The 20581-nt window shown below is 53.7% G+C and overlaps 1 protein-coding gene across 3 annotated transcripts in view; it reads left to right on the forward strand.

The window, feature by feature from the left end:
• Positions 1–2377: 2377 nt before the first annotated feature.
• The window catches only part of CSNK1G2 (casein kinase 1 gamma 2), a 32411-nt gene continuing 14207 nt past the window's right edge, over positions 2378–20581 (forward strand). Inside the window, exon 1 of one of the 3 annotated variants that reach the window (XM_057424581.1) lies at positions 2378–2494. The gene's annotated coding sequence lies outside the window, so the exon portion shown is untranslated. Of the gene's footprint in view, positions 2603–20581 lie in introns of all 3 variants that reach the window. The other 2 variants (XM_057424580.1, XM_057424582.1) reach the window with 2 other exon arrangements.

A 20581-nucleotide genomic window follows, 5' to 3' on the forward strand; every position in this document is an offset into this window, starting at 1 on the left:
CGGAGGCTGCGTGACACCTTTGGTACTAGGGCCAAAGTGACCGTGACCCAGAGGGCAGAGCACCATCACCATCCTGCTGCAGCCCCTGCCTCATGCTTGGGGGTTCCATGAGCTGGGAACACAGCGTGAGGGCTTTTGCCTTGTGAATGTGCAATGTGCTTGAATTTACCAGAACACAACCCAACCCCATTGTTAAGCTTTTAGGTGCCTTTGTCTTGTGTCAAGCGTGATTTTCTTTGTTGCTTTGCCATCAATGGTAGGAGACCTGCCTGGTGACTAACTCCCTGGAAATACAATTGCACTACAGGGGAGCGAGGAGGGTTTAATCTGGCTCATTAAACCAAGACTGGCCATGTCTGGAAGCTGGAACACGGTGCTCCAGAGTGCTATGCTCCCTCCAGCCCTGCCCCTTGCCATCCTCAGCCTCTTGCCAAAGTTCTTCAGAAGGAATTGGTGTCTGTGCTTTTTTAGTGTGTGAGGTTGGAGGTTTCAGAGGAACCAAGCTGAGCAGCAGTGCTGGGGACTCCACATCCTGCTTCACCTTGGGTTTTTTTCCCCCCTCGGTGTTGTTTTGAAGTACCCATCCCCAGTCATATTGAAAATGCTTGATGCCAGAGAGGAGCCCACTAAAATGGTTGGAGCAGAACACCAAACTCGTGCCCCATTCATATACACTGCCAAGATCTCCACAGAGCTTGGATGAACCTCTCTGGCTGGGATCTGCCACCTTTCATCCCCCCTCCATCCTCTTCAGTGCCAGGAACTGTAATTCCAGAAAGCTGACAACACTCTGCCTGAACATGGCATATTTGGGGTGGGTTAGGTTTATTTTTTTCTTTGGGATTCTGTACATTTTTAAGTGTTTACATTAGATTTCTAACACCATTAACCTGGACCTGGCTCCTGGTCGTGCTCGGCAGCACGTGGCGTGTCTGTGTGCGATGTTTCCTGTCACTTGTGGAGCTCTGAGGTTTGTTTGTGGTTTGTTTTTTTTTCTCCTGATCACAAGACAATAAATGCTCATCCTGTGCTTGATGAGAAGAACTGGCTGCACCAGAGAAGTCTGTTCCTAGGTAACCACAGTGATCTGGCAGAGGGAAATGGTGAAATCTGTTTCCCTCCAGTATCTCCCACCTGATGTTGTTTTTTCTTTCCTTTAAAACAACAGCGTGTTTATGGCTGAAGCTCATCCTGTGTGCTGGGACAGGTGTGACAGCAGCACAATGTGCTTTGTACTCTTACAGGTGCCCAGTAAGCATTTACCAAAGGTGCTGCTATTACGCCCTATGAAGGGAATGAATAGCAGAGGTGTGGGTGGTGCTGAGAAGATCCCATCTCCCAAGCACCAGCATTGAGCTCTTTCTCCTGCCCTTGCCCTTGGCCTTCTTGAACTCCATGAGGTTCCAGCCTGTCTAGGTTCCCATCCCTTCCATCCAGTGTGTCACCCACGCTACACAGTTCAGTGCTGTCCTTGAGCTTGCTGGGTGTGCTCGATCCCACTGTGTTGCTGATGGAGATATTAAACAATGCAGGGCTCTGCTGTAGTGGTGTGCTCAGCTGTGTATAAGGACCTGTCCCCTATACCTGGGTCAATACATCCCACACTGTCCCCTCACTCTGAGACACATTGAGCTGCTGGAGCGGGGCCAGAGAAGGGCACTGGAGCTGGAGTAGGGCCTGGAGCCCAAGTGTGATGGGGAAGGGCTGAGGGACCTGGGGGGGTTCCAATGGGGAAGAGAAGGCTCAGGGGGCACCTGATGGCTCCCTACAAGTGCCTGAGAGGAGGATGGAGCCAGGAGGGGCTGGGCTCTGCTCCCAAGGAACAAGGGATGGGACAAGAGGAAACGGCCTCAAGCTGCACCAGGGCAGGTTTAGATGGAGCTGAGGAACAATTCCTGCCCCAGAGGGTGCTCAGGCATTGGAACAGGCTGCCCAGGGCAGGGCTGCAGTCACCGGCCCTGCAAGTGTTCACACAGTGTGGAGACGAGGCCTCAGTGCCATGGGTCAGGGGTGGCCTTGGCACTGCTGGGCACGGTTGAATTTGATGCTCTTAAAGGTCTTTTCCACCCCGGTTATTCCCTGATCCCACACCGATCACCCCACACCGGGGCTGTAGCTCACCCTACAGCGGTGCCACGGCCAGTACCGGGGCCTGTCCCCACGGCCGGTACCGGAGCGCTCCGACCTCCGGGCACCACGGAGTTAAACGGTGACTCCGCCAGCAGCCGCCAAGCGCGGTCCTGCCGTAAAGTGCCCCCTGGCTGCCGCAAAGCCTCCCTCACGTCGCTCGCCTCAAGCCTCCTATTCTCCAACTCACTTTACGCCAACGCCGTTGCGCCACCACCCTCTTGTCGGCTGCGCTTGCGCCGGGCCTTTCCGCTTTGGAGTTGGTATTCAGGAAGGGCGCTTACGCCGGCGGCTTGGCGGGGGGCGTATGGGTGCTTGCGGAGCCTACGCCGATGGCGTAGCGTTTTGGCTGGCTGGCGGCGGAGTGGTGAGGGGAGGCGAGAGGCGGCGTGAGGCGAGCCGGGCCGGGGGCGCCGCCATGGGCAGGCGGCCGCGGGGCAGCGGCAGCGGGGCCCGCCGCTGAGGGCCCGCCGAGGTAACGGCTGCCGCGGAGCCCCGGGGCTGTGCCCTGTTGCTGCGGTTCGCCCCTGGCCGGGACCGGGCAGTGCCGGGGAGTGGGGGGGCCGGGCCGGGCCGGGCGGTGCCGCAGGCGGGGGCTGGCGGGGGCCGGGCCCGGGGCGCCGGCTGGGGGGCTGTGGGCACCAGGCAGGGCCAGGAGAGCTGGAGGGGCCACGGGGCGAGGTAGGTGCTGTGGGGAGGCCCAGGCATGGCCGGGTGGGGGGGGGGGGGGCGCAGGGGTGGTGGGGCTAGGGGGGAACAGGCTGGGCCTGGGGGAGTCAGACTGGGCCCGCGGATCTGAAGGGGCTGTGGGGTTCGGGTTGGGCCGGGCCGGAGGGCCCAGCGCCGCCTGGCTCCGTTTCCTCTCGGCCGTGCCTGTTTCATGGCCCTGGGGAAGGGGTCCGGGTCCATCGGGGATCGCGGTCCCCCCTCTCCCAAGGCCTCCTTAGGGCCGGGTCGGTGTCAGGGATGGGGCCGGGCCTGCCCCCGTTGTGTCCGCCGGGCCCGCGCCCTGCCCCGGCCTGCCCGGTGGAGCCGGAGCCTCGCAGGATGTTGGCTCCTTTGTATGTGGCTTTCCTCTCTCCAGAGGGCTTGGGAAGTGTTTATTTGTGGAAAGGGAGCGTGCTGAATCTGGTATTTAAAATAGCTTTTTTTTTTTTCTTTAGCGAAGTGAGTGAGGATGAATGTGAGAAACAGGAAAAATAACCCTCCCCCTTCTGCCCCCACCAAACAGGAGCTGACTTTATCCCTTCCTAAGGCAGCCAAGAAAAGAGGTTTGAGGAGGAGAAGCAGCTCTCCTGTGGAGCCAGGCCGCCAGAGGCCTGTGCCTCCTGTTTGGTGACTGGCAGAGGGAACTGAGTGAGGCTCTTGGGGCTGGGGGCAAAGAATGTGAAGTTGGGGGTGGTATTTGGGAAGGTGTCTTTTCTTTTGAGGAATGGCTCTGGGCAGCATGAGGACCTGCTGTGTATTTCTGGAGTTAAAACCCAAACTTCGTTAAACCTCTTTCAAGTTGCCATGAAATGAACGTGTTCTGAGCAAACTACAGGTAACAGGGACCCAGGTGAAACCCTGCGCGAAACAGCAGCAGGCTGGTGAGTGGTTTGCACCGGTGTGTTTGGAAGTTGCCTCATGAACTAATCCCTTCGTTTTCCTTCTGTACAACAAGTGGTTGGCATCTGGAGGTGCATTCGGAGGAGTGTGTGTGTCCCTTTCCCAGCTGGACTGTCCCATCGCCCTGCCACACGCAGTGAGCCCCCGTCTCCGGCACAGAGCTTTCAAAATCAGGCCTTATATAACAGACTGGAGACAACGTTTGGTGTTTGCCAGTGTGTCTGAAAAAGAATTGCTGTAAATTAGGGCAGGAGGCCTCTGTGGGGATCCTGTGGAGAGGCCTTCTCTGTGGCGGGATGGGCTCGACTGCTGGGAGGAACTTGCCAAAGCTGCCTTGGGTTTGGTTGAATTCGGTGCGATAGGGAGGAACATTGTTTGGCGATGGTTTTGTTGCTGCTTGGCACCTTTTGGGCCTTTGGGTGGGTTGTAGTCTTGTGTGGATGAGGATGATCTAACCCCAACCTGCCCCTGGCAGCTTCTCTGGGGTCTGTGGTGGTTTGTGCACTTGGGGAGCCCCCAGTTCTCCCTGGGGGGATTGTCTCCTTAGCTTGGAGGGACAGCTGCCGTCCCATGTCTGTCTGCTCAGGGTTTGATCTCCTTCTCATTAGCTTACAAATCTGTAAGGCCTTATCAATCAGTTGTGTTGGTTCTTTGCCAAACCAGCTGCTGTTCTGGTTTGCAGTTGCATCAAAACAACTGGGGTGCAGTTGGTGGTTTGCAGGGGAGACTTTCTTTCGTGCAGCAGTTTCTCTGGTCCTACTGAATGGAGCTCTCTGCTCTGCCCTTGCAGTGGGTTTGGGGTTGCTTTTCGTTGTTGCAGCACTCTTGAGCAGAGCGAGCAGAGAGGAGGAAGTTGGCACTTGCAGTGCAGCAGGTTTCTGGGTGCTTCCCTGCGAGTGCTTGTCTCTGCTGGTGTCGGTACGTGGGGAGGCTTTGCATCACCTCATGCTCTGTATTCCCCTGCCAAGCTCCTGTGCAGCCCCAGGGTGGTCAAAACTGTTCATACGGGAGTGACTCAGCGGATCAATGGGAATGACATGAGGGCTGTGCTCACTGACAATCAGTGTTTTCCTCCCACCCCCTCCAGCCCCACTGGGCTGGAAGAGACCATGTCTGAGAGCAACTGCCTGTAAACATCTTTACTGGACTCAGGCCTGATGGTGCTCTGTAGTTTTCTCCCCCTGCCCCCTGTGGTATTCCTGGCCAGGAGGAGCCCTGATGAGCTGTGCTGGAACAGCAAGCCTTTGCTTTGGCTGCTCCATCCAGGTATGTCCCTAGCATCCAGTCTGGGGGCTTTACAACCTGCTAGAAGGACCAGTGCTTGCATGAGCCAGTCTGGGGAGGAAGCTGTTTATCTGTGCTTTTCAGGTAGAAGAGCTGCAGCACTACAGGCATTAAAGGCTTCCTGGAGGTGGTGAGGAAGCCTCGGGTGAGCAGCAAGCCTTGCTGTGCATTGCTCCTTCTTGGGTGTGTACAGGAGAGGGGCAGAGCTCAGGGCTGTGTAAGAGATGCTCTCCTTTGGCTCAGCAGGGCTGGTGAACGTGAGGTTTGGTACCAGGGTGCAGTGGCCTGGTTTGCCTTGTGCTACTCCTGTGACTTCCAGCTGCATCAGGACTCAAACCCTCTTCCCTCACAGTGCTGCTGAGAGGGGGGAGACTCGGGTGCCAATGCAGGAGCTTCCTTCATGTGCTTATAACGGCTTTTTCCTCGGAGCTTGTGGGAGCAGCTCTGCCCACAGCCCTGTAATTGAGCTTTGACTGGCAGACTTGGCTTGTCTTGGGCGCAGTGAGAAGCTGTGAAATTGAGCCCAGACCAGACGTGGCGTGGTTTGGAGACTGCTTTGGTCCTGCTCTACCCTGGGAGCTGGAAAGGGAGGAGCAGGAGCCAGTGTCAGCAGCTCAAGGATTCTGCTGGAGAACAAGTTACCTTCCTGTTAGAAAAGCTGCATACTTATAAATAGTTTTGGGGTTTCATTTCACTGGATGTTTATACTTCCTATGGGCAGTCTGTGTCTCCAGCTGGTCTGTCACCGGAGAGAAAGAAGTAGGACTTGGCTGTGAGGAAGGTGTAAAGGTGACTTTCTGCTGGGCCAGCTGAGTCTTGGGGCTCTCTGCCTGGCTCCCACATTCCCACTAAGCTGCCCTCCATCTCCTGGGGAATTCTGAATGCCTGCGCAGGCTGCAGCCCTTCCTGTTGGCCAGCCCCTCCCTTGCATGTTCTGGTGATGCATTATTCTTAATAACTGCCTTTAAAAAAAGCTTCCTGCAGAGCATGCATCATGCTGAAATGTTCCCGGCTCTCTCTTGCCTTGTCTTCACTACCCCATCAGCTGCCAGGGTGAGACGTGGGGCTGCCTTTTCAAGGCTTGTCTCGGATCAGAGCTGTGATTCCCCCCAGTCCTGCTGGGCCAGAGAGGGAATTGGGATGCAGAGTGCAGGGTGTGAGTGCGGTATGTGTCTCCTGCCTCCTGCAGGGAAGCCTGCAGCACATGGGTGCACTCCAGGTGATCCCACACTGTGTCATTTAGGAAGTGGTTCCTCAGATAAGCTGAAGCTTGTAGGTCAGACTTTGCAAGGTGTCTCAAAATGCTACATGGAGCAAGATGTCCGTGATTTCTTTTGTGGCCTACACTAAGGAGAGTTTGCTCTTGGAGTAGAGGAATCCAATTAGTTCTTTCAAGACTTTAAACTGGCTTCTTTGGTTCCAGAAAGACAAATGTTCTCCATGCGTCCAGGAAGCTTTCCCAGGTGCCCATGCAGTCTGTATTCTGCTGGAAGATTGGTGACAGTTGCATTTTCCAGGCAGTCCCCTGGTGACACCTGCCTTCTCTGCTGCAGTCAGACCATGTCGCTTAGCATGTTGCAGCATAAACATCCTCTCTTGTAGGAAAGGAAGGTCTTGGCTGGCTCAGCTGTGAGAAACCCATGGGCTCCCATGAGCTCGTCTGCTGAGGGGACTTGCGTGATGATGGTGACGTGAGGGAAGTGGAGTCCTGGCCCGCGAGGTCCGGAGGAGCTGAGCCTCAGGCTTGGGAAGGGTTCAAGACCTCAGCTTCCTCTCCAGTATCAGTCAGGCAGCAGAATCCAGCCCCGCCGGTGGGGACAGAGCCAGGAAAGGCTGGCGTCCCTTTGGTGGCTGTGGGGTGGAGGTGGCAGTAAGTTGAACACCAGTGCTTGGCATGAGCCAGGACATTGTTGCAGGCAGACCTTGGAAATGAGGTGCTGGTTGTGCTCTTTGGGGTGTTTGACACCAAGAGGCTGGAGGAGAGGAGCATTAATTTTTGTGATTGCTCACTTTTACATGCCCACGTGTCCTGTGGCCCTTTGTTATTTAACCTTATGTAATGGTTTTTAATGAGGGAGGCCTGGCTTTTGCTTTCCAGACAGTGAATGAGACAGTTGACAGGTGATGGCCAGGCTTTGTCAGCCCGAGAGGGATGTTCTGCACTTAATAAACAAGTGTTAAGGTTGGTTTGAACTTGGATTTTGTGGAGCTTTCCTTTGGAAGAGCTTTGCAGCACTGCTGGGAGGGTTGCAGGTCCCCTGGAAACATGGCCATGGCTCTGGGGACTTGATCCCCTTCCCAGTCCAGAGGCTGGAAAGTCTTATTGTTAGTTGGGCTCTGCAAGGTCAGTGCTAATCCAATTCAAAGCCAGCAGGGAGGTAATGGTTTTGTCCTGCTCAGAAGCTCTGTTCTTACAGACTTGTTACCCCATATTTTCAGGTGGAAAATCCACTGCTTTTTGCTTTTGAGGTGGTACTGAGGTATAAACTACAAAGCCAGAAACCCCTTTTCTTTTTCTTTCTTCAGCATGGACTGTTGACAGAGTTTATACTCTTTGCCTGGCTTCCCCGGTTTGATGCAGGGAGAGGATGGTGCTTTCCAGCACCTTCTGTCCCATACGTGTGGGCGAGGGGCAGGCTGAGGCTCTGCTGGAATCCCCCCACCCTCAACTATACTGATTCCCCATATCCTGAAGGTGATGCAGGTTTGAGTTGAAGCCTCATTCTTTTGTTCCCAAGTACAGAGAATATGAAGGCTGTGACCTGGGACAAGTGCTGGAAGCAGAGGTATGGTGTGTGTGTTGGAAGGGACTGCTGCCAGCCAGCAGCTGAGCAGCAGAAGTCAGCTCTGGTGGGTGTGGGGTCAGTGTGCTGTGGGACGAGGCACCAGAGGTGTTGTTGCTAACAGGTAGAGACTAGTCCCTGCCTTGAGCCTTGGGAATTCCTGCACAAACTTGCTGGAGCTCGTCGCTCAGTGGGCTTCAGTCACTGGGGAAGGAATAGGAAGTGTGTGGAGAGATGGGAGTTTTAACATTTCTTCCAGGGTAACTTGCAGCTGATTTTAAACCCAGGCTGTTTTCATAGGGGTATCTGCCTGATGGGGAGAAGATTGTCAGAGGCCTCAGCAGATTTTCCAGCTTGAAGTGCTGTGGTAGGATGCTCAGTGCAGGGAAGGGTGCAGACAGAGGCAGAGCAGACTGTCACACTCTCCACCTCACCCAATAGCAGGGGATGTTGCCAGGGAGCAGCTCTCCACTGCTTAGGTCCCTGCTCTGTCTCCCAGGCTGCTGCTTGGAGTGGGGAGAGCTGAGCAAAATGCTGCTCAGGCTCACCAGATCTGCAGGCACCAATTTCAGGAGGGCAGAATGAAGCTTATTTAACACACACCATACTGAACTTAACTGGGTCTAGAATAAACCCTATGAATGGGGGTTACTGTGCAGTGTGCTGTTCTGTTCCTGCTGTCTGTGCTGCAGGAACCTTTCTGTGCCTAAATCTGGGTAAACCTGTTGTGGCATTCTGCCATGGAGAAACATTGGGCAGCCCTGTTGTGTTGGATCACACTCCGGTTTCAGGTGGTTTCAGGCCTGCCTTCAGCAGGAGCTGTGTGAGCAGGGAGGGAATTGCAGCAGTCCTGCCTGCCACTGGGCTTGGCGTCACAGGGCTGCTTTGGGGTGAGGCCAGGCCCAGCTCTGCTGCAGAGTCACAACGGGAGCCCTGCTCTGCATGGAAAATGCCCACAGTGTCCCAGAGCCCAGAACTGCTGTGCTTCAGGTGTACTGACCTCACTGCATGTTGTATTTTCTCCTCGCCCTTTCCTCTCTCTGACATCTCTCTGACTCCTGGGGCTCTTACCACGCTGAGATATTTTCTTGCAAGAGCTGAGTTGTCTGCAGAGGAGGAACAGCCCAGAGCATTGTCTGCACTGGAAAGGTGGGCATCTTGGGAGAAAGGTGATAGAGCAGCCAGAGCGGGAAGGACAACACTTGCAAATGCCATCACTGCAGTCTGGATGGCACCCATGCTCCCCAGCAGGTCTTCTCTAATGTCTCTCTGAGTATATATAAGTGCAGACCTGGAAACGAGACTCAAAATAATCCTGTGCAGAGCGCAGAGGATGCACTGCAGTGGGCTTGGCTCGGTGACAGCAGACAGGCACCCGGAGTGTGGTTAGGCTCAAGCAGGGAACAGTTCCTGCTGCTGGTTGTGGTCCTGGCAGGGGACTTACAGAGCCTGAAATCTGTCTTCTCCTGCGAGAAGACTGTGACACGCAGTGCTTTGCTCCTGTTTTTGTGCAGAGCCAGAAATCAAAGTCCAGAGCAGTGCTTCTCCAGCCACAGTCGTTTAAAGGCACTTGCTGTTGTTTTAGGGCCAATATTTAACTTGTGCCTGTGATGAGGAATGCCTGTTAGACTCTAAATATTTGATTTAAGGAAGAAGTTTGAGGGGAGAAGGCCCGCTGCTGGGGGCAGGGTCAGGAAGCAGTTGCAATGCGTGTGTTTGCAGGTCTGTGTGGACCGGGCTGCATTGCTGTTCTGGCAGGTCCGGCAGCGGCTGAGGCTGTGCTGCAGCACGGGAGCAGCAAGAGGAAATGTTTGTGTGCTGGGCTGGAGCAGGGTGTGTCTGCTCACTGCTCGCAGCCCGCAGCCGGTCCTGCGCCCGCTGCAGCCAGGCTTTAAAGGCACAGGCTTGGAGATGCTTCCCAACCAGGGCTGCTGTGCACAGCTGGGATGGAGCGGGCAGGAACTCAGTGATAAAAGCAGCTTATGGGACGAGTAATGCTCTGCTGCTTCTGCTTTCTTTAGTGGGAAGAGGTCCTGAACTGTGATCCACTCTGCAGTGGATCCTGCTAATGGCAGGATTTCCTGTTCTTTGAACCCAGCAGCAGTGGTGTCCTTGGCAGTGGTGTGGACTTGATGCTCTTAAAGGTCTTCTCCAACCTCATCGATTCTTACATTCTGTGACCTGCTCAATGAGGTGCTTGTGGCTCCTCCTGTTCTCTCTTACCTCTCTGGGTGATGCTTCTCACAGTGTTCCACATACACACACATCACTGCTCAGCCAGTGTGAGCCTGTGGGGGATGTTTGCTGCTGTTGGCCAGTGCTGATAGCAGCTCTGTGGGGCTGTGCGCTGGGATGCTGGTGGTGCATGTCACAGCTCAGGTTGTGCTGGCATCGATGTGGGCTGTATGGGCTGGTTGTGGTGCATGAGGACATGGTGATGGAGAGAGGAGCCTGCTCCTCTGTTCCCAGCTCCATAGGTGCCTCAGTCAGAGCAGGCAGCCCCTCTGCAGGCAGGGCAGGTTGGTAATTCTGGGTCTGGATGTGAAATCTGGGCTTCCTTAGCTACATGGTAACCCTCTGCCCTAACTTCCTGTGCTCTTGATTGGATGCTTTTGGCCGTGTTTAACTCTTTTGTGCTTAGATCCAGAAAGAACATGTTTTTTCTTGAAGCCACGTCAGAGGCTGTTTGCAAGCCAGCCCAAGGGGAAGGCTTCGCCTGGGTTCCTGTGTGCAGAGTTCAGCCCAGCTCTGAAAGGCTGAGGACTTTATCCTTCCAGTGTAGCAGAGGGCTTGTAGGCAGCCCTCAGTCGCAGCCTGGAGCCACGTGAGGGAGAGCCAAGTCCAGCTGTGGCTTTTAGTCACAGGTTCGGTGCTGGGGAAGCAAAGGCTTTTGTCAGAGCCCCATCCAGCTCCAAAGGGGATCAGACACTGTATAGGAAGGTGGCAAACAGACTTCCCCCCTTTTGCATGTTCTGCAGGCACCTTGTACCATCTGTAATGGAGGTGATAACTCAGTGGTGACAACTGAGCTGTGTCCATCCAACCCACAGGCTCTGGTGGTGTCTGCACCACATCCCAGAGCCCCTCTGGAGTTGTGTTCCCACTTTGAAGGGCCACAGAGGGGCTGCTGTGAGTGGGCACCCAACAGCACTGTGCAGCTGCAGGAAGTCTTGGCTTGTTTCCATAATGAGTGTTGATGGGTTTAAGCCCACAGACTGGCTGCATAACGAATGAGAGAGCATAGGGAGCTGTGTCCTGTCTGCAGGAGCTGGAAGAGGTGATGGGAGTTGGATTCAGGAGTGATTAACTCAAAGAAAGGCAAGTTTGGGGTTTTGGATGGCAGTGTGCACTGGAGTAGGATGGATGTATGTTGGCTGGGATTTCTGGGACAAATCAGAGAAGTGAGAGCCCAGAAATGAGGGAGAAGGGACACTTTGTTCGTGCAAATCATGTTCCGGATATTAATAGCAGGAAGATGAAATGGGTCCTCCTGGGGGGTGTATCCTGCCTGTTCCTCCACATGGGTGAGCACTCTGGCTTTATAAATGAAGCCCTTTGTGTAGGGCCCAGAGGAGAAGGTCTTGAGCAGGTAAGGTAAAGGGGGAACCGGTGAGGTCACACTAGTTCTGCCTGTTTGAGAGTAGTCTTTTGGGTGAGCCCTTAAGAAGTTTCCTTTCCCAGTCTGCAGCACCTCTGTAGCCACCTTTTAGCTGTAGCTGCTCCTGTGGTGTCCCTGTTTCAGTCCTGGCCATCTGATCCTATGCAAAATGCACACAGGTGGGCAAAGAGGGCAGATGAGAAACAACCTTTGGAATGTGGAGCTTGTGGCAAACCACACCGAGTCCTTAATCCACAAAGCTGTCACGGTGCTTAATAAAGGGTTGCATGTCTGATCCTCTGTGTGTGGGATGGAGGAGGGAAAAACCCTGGACAGTTTGTGGCATGACCAGAAATGGGCTGTAGGTCTCTGGCCCCTGTGTTCTTAAGTTCATTTCTCCCTGCAAGCCAGGGGTATTTGTCTAGGTCTTAGGAATTTGTCCCACTTAGTCTCCAATGAGTCAGGAATTGCCCTTCTTTACCTCCCTCCTCTTCTCTGAGCTCACGGGCACTTTGCTTCCCTGTCTCTAAAACAAGCAGGTTGCTTCTGTGCCTTCAGGAGGTTGCAAGGAGAAATGTGGAATGGATTGAGCTGCTTGGCCTTGTAATAGAGGGGGTGGGAAGAGGATTGCCTCATGGATTGCTCGCTGACTCTTGCATGTAAGCCGATGGATCCTGTCGTGCCACAGAGCATCCCTCTGCCCCAGTTACTCTGCAGCAAAGCATAATTGCCTGGTGCTACTCTTTCCCCTTCCAGCCTGGGCTGTGGGTCCTGCTGCTGGTCTTGGAAGGTGGTGGCTGTCCCCATTTGGATGAAGAGCTGGGAGCAGCTACCTGAGACAGCAACCAGCTCCTGGGTGATTTTTGCATCAGGGAAGTGATTTTGGAGCTTGGCACAAGGAGTTTGGCAGCTCTCTGGGGAGAGGCTTCCCTGTGACCCCTCCCCAGAAGCTCACCCTTCCCTCCGTCCCTCCTTCTCGAGGTTTGGCAGTCAACTGAGAGGAAACCTATGGGCTTCGAGCAGCCTGGGGAAGAAAGCAGAGGGGGAAATGATGTTTGCTTGAATGTGGGACAGCTCAGTTTGGCAGAGCTGCAGTTCTGCAGCCCAGAAATGGAAACAGCCCTTGTCACCAGTGGGAATGACACCCCCCCCACGCACCCTGTGCCAGGGCTTTCCAGGGTGCTCCTGTGCTGGGACAGCAGAGTGGCATTATTCCCCCTTCCATGTGACCTTGGGGGAGCTGGAATTCGCTGTAGTTTGGTGGTTAGAGAGAGAACTGGATGCAGGCACCCCATCTTTTACCACTTTGCCTTGCAAAAGGCCACCCCGGACCTGCAGGTGCAGCTGCTCCTCAGCCTGCTTCTGTCAAGAGGATATGGGTTAGGGGAAAAAAGTAAAAATCCTACTGTTCAGAGTGCTTGTGCCAACCCAGATCCTGCTGACAGAAAAGCCTTTGGTAGCGACACACATGACAGGAGGCCAAGCAGATCCCTGCAGAGTGACAGTCCCCAGATGGGAGCAGGGAACCTGCTGGCACCCCTCTTGTCCTTGCAGGGCACAGGCCTTTGGCAGCTGGGCTGGATGTACACATCCCATCTGCTGAGCCGGGGTCCTTGTGGGTTTGCTTACCCCTTTAAGGGAAGGAGACATCCCCAGCCCCTGGAGCCATCTGGCTCTTGTGGGTTGTCCCATGTGGTGTGACAGATGTGGTCAGGATGACACCCGGTGTCATCCAGAGTTCCCTGGTGGCCTGGACTGTGGTGGACAGAGGGGTAGCAAGAGGGGGTTTTCCTGGGAAGCTGTGGTTCAGAGAAAGTTTGCTGTGGACTTGCAGTGTGACTCCAGTTTGGGCAGCAGGGATGTCCTGCCTGCAGGGTTGGTGGTTCCAGAAGAGTGAACACCTGATGTGGGAGCAGCTTTATGACCTGGCCTGTTAACTGGTGAGTGCAGGGAGTGCTTTAGCTTGTTCTGTGCCTGCTTTGGGGCTGCACGGCTGCAGGGAGGGAGAATGGAAGTGCTGAGAGCTAATGCTCTGCTAAACATTGATCTTCTGCTCCCTAGAACTTGGGAGCAAGTGGGGACACTCTGGGTTGTTCAGGGATGCTGAGACAGTTCTGGCCACTTCCAAGCCATTTGTGTTGTGGGGGAGACCCATGGTGTGAGTGACCGAGGGCAGAGTCTGTCCCAGGCTCCTGCTCCTGAGGTTATTTAGGAGCCTGGCCAAAGGCCGTGGGGAGGAGCAAGTGCTGAGTGTGTCACTCTGGTGTCCTGCTCCCTGGCTCCCCATGCTGCTGTTCAGTGGAGCTCCTCTGCGGGGAGGAAATCATCTCCAGGTGGATGGAAGCATTTGAGACTGTCACCCAGCTGGGGCTTGGGGAGGAAAGGAAGGGAAGGGAGACATGCATCCAGGAATTCTCCTTTGTTTATAAGGAAAGGAGTTGAGAAATGCCCCTTATCCTTTGGAGAGAAGATACTGAGCCCCTCATTCTATATACAGCTGATCCCTCGCAATGCCAGAAGGAAGAACACTTGGAATTCAAGGCTGTGGGATCTGAGGACATCTTCGAAAGTGTTGCATTCTTCCTCTGCTCTCGAATGGCTGCCTGTGAGACAGTGCTTGGATGGCTGTGACTTCTTGTGTCCTCTGCTGCCCTTCTGCTGCTGCCCATCCTGTGGGACACAGTGGTGGTGTGTGCTTTGTCAGCAGAGCTGTGAGGAGCCATCCCATGGTGGAAGGGGAAGATCTCACCCCACCATCCAGTGGGACCCTCTGTCTCATGCACACCAGAGCACCTCTGCCTGGGCTTTCTTCAGAGCCTTGTCCTGCTGTGATGAGGCATGGACCTTCATGCTGCTGCTCATAATGGTAGGACCAGGGGGAATGGCTTCAACCTGCTAGAGGGGAGATGGAGATGAGCTCTTAGGCAGAAGCTCTTCCCTGGGAGGGTGCTGAGGCGCTGGCACAGGGTGCCCAGAGAAGCTGTGGCTGCCCCATCCCTGGCAGTGCTCAAGGCCAGGTTGGACACAGGGGCTTGGAGCAAGCTGCTCCAGTGGAAGGGGTCCCTGCCTGTGGCAGGGGTTGGAACTGGATGAAGTGTCGTGCTTCATGCTCTGGGCACAAGTGGAGTAAATGCCAGGCTTGGGTCTTGACTGTAGAAACAAAGTGGTTGCAGGCTCCCTCCCAGGATGAGTGCGCTTGTGACAATGGAATTGGTGCAGGAACTGGGCAGGATGGGACTGGTTGGAAAAGAATCGGGTTCTGCTCTTTACGTCACGCATGGTAGACGTGTGGAGGGGAGAGCAGGAGAAGGGGAAGGCACGGCACTGGTGAATTGGAACTTTTGGAAGGCAGCTGGTTCCCTTGCAGCTCTGGATTTGATCTGATCCAGTGTGGAACCGGAGCTTGCTGCATTGTGGATGTGGTGTTTGGTTCAAACAGGAGCTCACTGGAGAGCTGCAGAACCCAGCTCCTGCGAGGGACTTGATGGCTCAGGCCACGGTTCAAGTGTCTCCATGTATGAGCTGCCTCATTGAGTCCAGCTCTCGTGGTGAAAGGCAATGTCAGCGCCTTGGCTGGGATGTGTCCCAGGAAAACCGCTGAAGCATATGGCTGTGGGAAGGGATGGAAAACTGGGGCTCTGACTACTGTCCTTTAGAGGTCTCCCAGCCAGGGACTTGCCTTTGTAATGCATTTCCTTTCTTCCAGTACCACTGACTTGATGTTAATAAAACTGAAACCACTTCAGCATCCTATTGGCTTTGTTCTGTGTTGAACTGATGCTCTAGATTCTGCAGGAGCAGGTAATTCACGCACGCAGGGGCAGAGGTGAGCCTGTGTCTTTTCTGTTGTTCAGAACCAGGTTTGCTGCTCTGCTTACACGTTACCTGCGGTGTCCCTCTTACAGTAACAGCAAAGCAAGTTGCACTTTCTCAGGCAGAAATTGCTCCATCCGTGAGCAGGAGCACTATAGTGACCCTTGTACGAGCAGTGAGCAGCAGGCTGAGGCTGGGGTTGGGTTATTTGCTGATCTTGCCATCTTCCAGCACTGCCCCAGAACCTCTCCTGGCCCAGCAGCCCCGAGGATGGCTGTTGCTGGTCCTGGAGAAGGGATGCTGGAGCGGAGAGCAGGTAGAAGATGCTGTGAACCTCCCAGTGGCATGATAGGTAGGAGGTGGATGGGTGTCTTGCTGCCTGACTCTCTCTTGCAACCAGGGGTTTTGCTTTTCCAGCACAGGTTTGCAAACCCCACACAGTGTGGATTCAACATGGGGACCATGGGAATGGCTCCGGAGGTGGATGTGGCTTGAGAACAGGGAGGTGGCTGCCCTGGGGCTTAGTGTGTTTACACAAGGGGTGAATCAAGGGGTACAGTCAGGCCCCTTTTGTGGGCTCTGTGGAGTCAGCCCTAAAGCTGCTTCTCTTTGAGTCTCTCTGATAAAGCCTCCGTGTGTTTTCTGGTGGATGTTAGGAATTCTGTCACTGGAAGTTTAAATTTGTGGCTGAGCCCAAAAATGTGCATCGACTCTCTTGGGCACTTGGTTCTTGGATGGATGTGTTTAACTTGTGCTGTGTTTTGTCTTCTCCAGCCTAGTTTTCAGATCTGGTCTTAATTTAGCATGTGTGTATTTACTATTATTAATTTTCCTAGAGAAGTATTTTCAGCTTTTTGCTTGGTTCCTGTGCTGCTGCTGAAGTTTCCATCACGATATTTCCGGCTCCTTGGTGAAGTGTGGTTAATATTTTCCATCCAGGTGTAACTGCTTTAAACAGGGATCCAACAAAAAGAGTAAGATTTGAATCCTGTGCTCAATTCTGGCCCCTCACTACAAGAGAGACATTGAGGTGCTGGAGCGGGGCCAGAGAAGGGCACTGGAGCTGGTGCAGGGCCTGGAGCCCAAGTGTGATGGGGAACGGCTGAGGGACCTGGGGGATTCAGCCTGGAGAAGAGAAGGCTCAGGGGGGACCTGATCACTCCCTACAAGTGCCTGAGAGGAGGCTGGAGCCAGGAGGGGCTGGGCTCTGCTCCCAAGGAACAAGGGATGGGACAAGCGGAAACGGCCTCAAGCTGCCCCAGGGCAGGTTTAGATGGAGCTGAGGAACAATTCCTGCCCCAGAGGGTGCTCAGGCATTGGAACAGGCTGCCCAGGGCAGGGCTGCAGTCACCGTCCCTGCAAGTGTTCACACAGTGTGGAGACAAGGCCTCAGTGCCATGGGTCAGTGGTGGCCTTGGCAGGGCTGGGCAGTGGTTGGACTGGATGAGCTTAAAGGTCTTTCCCAACCCAGTTCATTCTGTGGTTCTGCATTCAGCACCTCGCAGCGGTGGTGAGATGCTCTGTGAAGTTTTCTTTGTGGCTGCTTTTATTGAGAAATTCAGGACCTGCCCTGGAAGAGCTGTTGACTCTGCAAGCATGTTTGTGTTCAGAAACGTTGAGGATCTGGGTTGTTCTCAATTTGGACTATCCAAAGCACATTGATTTCCATTTCTGCTTATGCAAGCAGCGAGCAGACACTCACTGCAACAGTCCCGCTCCTGGTGGTTACAGAGGGGCCTGTTTCCTCATTAAGAAATTTTGGTGCAAAATAATTACTGCTGAGCTGCTGCCAGAAGCTGCTTCTTTGTAAGGCTTGGAACAGACATGTCCTGCTGCCTGCTGCCCAGAAGGGAGTTCTTGTGCACACCAAGCTGCGGTGCGAGTGGTTCACACTCGAGGGTGAAGTCCCCTGCCTGCTGGTCCAGAGATGTCCATCATGTGGCTTGTATGGCTCTTCCATGCCCATCTCAAAAGGGAGGGAACTGTTCTAAAATCACAACAGGGAATTCACACTTTCACGTGAGGTCCTGCAGACTCTTAGCATGTTGCCTTTGGGCTCTACTAGAAACTGAAAACACTGCTACTGGTGGTTTCCCCCCTTTTTTTACTACTTATGTTCAGAGAACAGGTTTCAGCTTTGCTCCCACTCTTTCTCGGGGCTGGAGTTGAGTTGGGGTCACTGCGTGCACTCCAGGGTCATGAACACAGCAAGAGGATGTCTGGCTGCCCAGCACCAGCTGCACCATTGTGGTGCTGGGTTTGAGGAACAGCTGAGACTTTGCTTCTAAAGCAGGCTGCTGGGTTTGCCTTTGTCATCTGGTATCCTCTAAGGAACTCGGTGAAATCCCATGTGGGTCAGGACTGGTTTCGTGTGGTGAGAACTTGCTGAGTGCTGGTGAGGCCTCAAGTTGTGACTCCTCTACAGCAGGAGCAGTTCTCTGCTGTGAGGTTGAAACTGCTGCTCGTGGGGTTGTGGAGGGGACAGTGTGGCACAGATCTGTTTTTAAATGAAGATATATTGAAAAAGCTGTATTTGTGTTTGGAAGCTGGGAGAAAAGAAGCGATTTGGAGCTTCATCTGTTGTAGGTTAAGAGCTGACCAAAGTTCGCAGTGTCTAAAAAATCTCCTGGGAAAGGGAATAGCCAATAACAAGGGAATGCTTCTAATTTAGAGAAAAGCTTCATAGATGGGATAGCTGGAAGAGGAAACCAGGAGGAAAAATCCAGCACAGCACAGCTCTGGGGGGAAAACCACAAATGCTTTATTATTAGTATTTGACTTACTTTTGTTTTTTAATCCTGGTGGTTTGGGGCTTGGACAGATACAGCTTGAACACAAAATTGCCAGGGTAGGAGAAGTTAGCATTATTTTTACATCTTGGAAAATCCACTGGATTTCCCTATTGTGTGGACAGGTTTTTCCTTCAGCTGTTGAAAGAGAAGTGAGCAGCTTCAGCCCAGAGAGAGGACCCCAGCCAGCCCTGTAGAGCCCAGGGCACTGCAGACCACAGGTTTCTGCTGGACTGCAACAGTCCAGAAGGTTTCTTCCTTTCCTTGTTGATCCAGAGCAAAGCTGGTGGGAGAAGGTGACTTTACGGCCAGATCTTGGCCTTTGGAGAAGCTGGAACAGCCTTTGTCTGCAGGATGCTGTCTTGTTCCTGCAGCTTGTGTTGGCTCCTGCTGCTCCCCACTGCCACAGGCATGTGTGTGAATGGTGGCCTGGGCCATGGAGAATGTAGATGTGGGCCCAAACCTGCGTCTCAGGAGGACCTCTCAGGACCACTACAGTTCACAGCATTAGGTTGGAATGAGCCTGTTTGGTTGGGGTTGTTCTGCCCCCCCCATCTCTTTCTCCTTTTATAGCTCCCACACCCCAGATGAGTTGTTTGCCTCCTGAACCTGCTTAACCTGTAAGGCCCCTGATCAGGACCATGCATGAGTACCAAGAGTTGTCCTGCTTAGTTGGGTCCCTGGAGGCCTTGTGTAGGGGGTGGGCTGGATGGAGAGGGGCCCCAGCAGCCCTGTAGTGGTCTCCATGCACTAGGAAGCACTCATGCATCAGGGAGCTTGTTTAGGGATGCCCTGGTCCTCCTGCCCTGTGTCCCTCGCATGCCATCACTCCTGCCTCCAGCTGGCCCATGCCCATGACAGGGATCTCCTGTGGGAAGCCTGGTGAGGTTTTCCATGCCCCTCATTTTGGGAAACCTCTGTGTCATGGCACAGCGTGTCCCTGTTTGGGATGAGCAGTGTTGGCTGCCACACTAGAGACTGGAATCCATTTCTAACTGCAAACCTTTGGAGCTGTCATCTGGGACCATCTGTACTTGCTTTAAAGATGTTGGATCTTGCTTTGTTTTCAGACTTTTGATCTCTTTGCAAGCTGAGACTTTATCTGCCTCTTCCAGTTTTAAAATGTGTTGGGGTTTGGTTTCAGCTGTGTAAGGCCACTGGTTGCTTTTTGGTCTGCATTTTGGGTTTGGGAGCCAGCTGATGGGTCGTCTTTTGGGACATCAGAGTATTTGGGATTATTTTTAGCTTTTAATTGGCAGTGATCTGTACTTGGAGCTGTGTAGTGTCAAGGGCTTTTCTTCCTTGTGCTCTCAAGAAGCTTGCTTTTCTCTTTCATCTGCATGCAGCTGTATTTCTTGCTCACAAAGCACAGAGTACACGGGGAAAACAGCTTCAAGTAACCAGCCCAAAGACTTGTGGAGATAAGGGCTCGCTGTGGTCAAGCCTCCATGGCTGGTAGCAGCATCCTGAGGGTGCTGGCTGGTCCAGAACGCCTGGGCTCTGTTCCAAGAAGCACCATGGACCTGCTCCTGACCTTCACTCCCTGCTCTGGGCTGCTATTTTTGCCTCCTCTTCCCCTCTTTTGTCTTGCCCCGTTTAATTGTAACCTCTTTTGGGCAGGAACACAGCGTGGGTAGCAAAGGCCTAGAACAATGTGCCCCAGATGGTGGTGTGCAAGCATTTTATGCTTGCAGATGTGGTCAGGAACTTGCTGAGCCTCAACACTGCAGTCTCCAGGTCTTAGAGACGAGGGCTAGCACCAGAATCACAGCTGCTGCTTCGTTTTACTTAAAACAACAAACCATCCCCAATCCCTTTTTCTCACCCCCTGACTGCAGGGAAAAGCCTGGAGATGTGACTGGAGCAGCCCTGGCATGCTCAGAACTACGGGGCAAGTAGAAAGAACCCAGTGTTGCATCAAACCCAACATGAACCCCTTTGGGTTTCAGCCATTGCTTGGCCATGGGTTTGCCCCTTCACTGTCTGTGGGTCTGTTTTGGGGAGTTGCTGAAGGCACTTGCACTTGGCTGCAGCTCATTTCCCTTTCAGGCTCCCTGCCTTGGAGCACTTGCAGTGCAGACACTGCAGGACAGCACTCCTTTGGCTGAAGACCTCACTTTGAAATTTCTTCTACCAAATTTCAGGCCAGTTTTGTATTTTTTTCCTTATTCATCCTCTCCCTTCCCTCCAAAGAGAGAAAGAAGTCTTCCTACTCTCATCTTGCATCAGATTTGATACCAGGCCAACAAATCCAGCCTCGAAGGTGCTTTTCTGAGGCTGCTTGCCTCGATGTGACCTTCTGGGTGAGGATTCCTGTTCAAAAATGCAACTATTGATTATCAGGGGCATCTTCCCGTGGTGCTGCTCCCCTGGGCTGGCAGGACAGGGCAGTGTGAGGCCCTGCTGCCCATGCAGAGGCTGCTGTGTTGTGACAAACACAGGTTTTGCAGGGCTGTTCGCTCCAGAGCAGTGGGAGTCCTGGGGTTTTACCAAAGGTTTCTGTTTCTGATTAGGTTGTTCTCAGTTCTAAAGGCTAGAGATCTCTTTATGGCACAGAGTGGAAAACCTGACCAGTCCCT

The sequence above is a fragment of the Pezoporus wallicus genome, unplaced genomic scaffold (assembly GCF_028554395.1).
Source record: "Pezoporus wallicus isolate ANWC-B61680 ecotype Strahan unplaced genomic scaffold, APGP_CSIRO_Pwel_v1 contig_8376, whole genome shotgun sequence".
Classification (NCBI taxonomy): domain Eukaryota; kingdom Metazoa; phylum Chordata; class Aves; order Psittaciformes; family Psittacidae; genus Pezoporus; species Pezoporus wallicus.